This window comes from Orycteropus afer, unplaced genomic scaffold (assembly GCF_000298275.1).
Source record: "Orycteropus afer afer isolate SDZICR_OR568_19922 unplaced genomic scaffold, OryAfe1.0 scaffold00242, whole genome shotgun sequence".
Lineage (NCBI taxonomy): Eukaryota > Metazoa > Chordata > Mammalia > Tubulidentata > Orycteropodidae > Orycteropus > Orycteropus afer.
Genome location: NW_006921829.1, coordinates 3,996,030 through 3,998,033, shown reverse-complemented (window position 1 = coordinate 3,998,033; position 2,004 = coordinate 3,996,030).

Sequence of the window (2,004 nt, the reverse complement as noted above, 5' to 3'; positions counted from 1 at the left end):
AAAATGGCCAAAACCAGTCCATTTCAGCTCACTAATGCCGAGGATATCAATCTTTATGGGTTCCATTTCCTTTTTGACAACTTCCAATTTTCCTAGATTCATACTTCATACATTCCAGGTTCTGATGATTAATGGATGTCTGCGGCTATTTCTCTTCAATTTGAGTGGGGCCACATCAGCAAATGGAGCTCTCGAAAGCTTTCTCTTTTCCATGAGTAAGGCTGGGTTTACTCAGATGTTGCAGCTCTTTCCCAGTCCTATTTTGTGAGACTTTTAGCCTAAATGGACTATTCCTAAAGGTGCACAGTAATGTACCAAACAGTGTTTCTTTGCTATTCATAATGTTTTCCCTGGCCAATTCTTTCACAAGTGGACGGCCTCTTCCTTCTTCCTAGTCTGTCTCAGTCTATACACCTGATATTTTGTAGTTGCTGCTGTAGCATAGTCTAACACTCTCAAACTCATTGCTGTCAGGTTGATTTCGATTCATAGTGACCCCTCCTTGGGTTTCCGAGGCAATATCTCTACAGAAGTAGACTGCCCAATCTTCCCTTTGAAGAGTGGGTGGTGGGTTTGAACCATCAGCCTTCTGGTTAGCAGGCAAATGCCTTATGCACTATGCCACCAGAACTCCCTAGACTTAGCAAACTTTTTCTGTAATGAATCAGATAGTAAATATTTTTAGTGAAGATCACCATAGACAGTACATAAATATGTGAATGTGGTTATGTTTCAATGAAATTTTATTTATAAAAACAGGAGTGAGGTGCATTTGGTCTATGAGATATGGAATGTAGCTTGCTGATACCTGGTATAGCATATTCTCACTATATGTCTCCTAAGTAGTCTGTGCTTTAATAATTGATTGAAATGACATTTGTTTGTGTGTGAAACATAAGAAACATTCTTAATTAATGTTATGACTAAACCAAAGAGTGTACTAGCCCTGATAAAAACAGATGAAACTAAAGAAGTGAAAGAAATTAAAAAAAAAAATCAATTGAAAAATTGTTGTAAACAATAGCAGAATTTTGAAAGACGATGAATACTGCTGAATACAAATTTAATATATAAAAATCAACAGTCTTTCTACATGGAAATAATAACCCTTTAGATGATTTAGTATAAAAATGTAGAACTTGTAATAGGGACACAAAATAATAAAATTTTTAGGAGTAAATTTTGTAAGAAATGCTTGAGATCAATGCAGTAAAATTTTGAAAACTTAAAGATATGAAAGGATTTCTGATAGCATAGTGGCTAAGGCTCTTGACTGCTAACCAGAAGGCTGGTGGTCCAAATCCATCAGCCACTCCTTGGAAGGAAGATGGGGCAATCTACTTCTGTAGTTATACTGCCTTGGAAACCCAAGGAGGGGTCGCTATGAGTCGGGTCCAACTTGAAGGCACATAACAACAAAGATATGAAAGAACTTGAATAATGAGGAAAATGGAAAAGAATTCCTTGTTCATGCATAGGAAGATTCATTAGTGCAAGTATAACAATAGTTTCCTAAACTGATCTAAAAAATCTCTTTCCAATAAAAATGAAAAGGATTTTTAAATTTATGCCTTTGAATTCATTATAAATTCATTCCATTCAAAAATTTAAAATTTTTCTATGTAGAAATGTAACAATAAAGTATTTTCTTCCCCTATACCCAATTCTTGTAGCCCCCTTTCACCAACATAACCCCTATTACTCATTTGTATTGTATTCTTCCAGTGTGTATTTATATAATATAAGCAAATATGAAAATGTGTTCATATTCCCCCTTCTTACCTCAAAGTTATCATACTTATACACTGATTTGCACCTTATCCTTTTTACTTAATACATCTTGCAGATATTTCCATATTAATATATAGCTTGCTCATTAATTTTTTAAGCATCAAAGCATTTATTTGAATAGCTGTACTACTGCTTATTTAATTGTTCTCCCATAGTTACACTGGGTAGTTCTTGCTATTGCAATATTGCAAAAAAAAAAAAAAATAAATACAA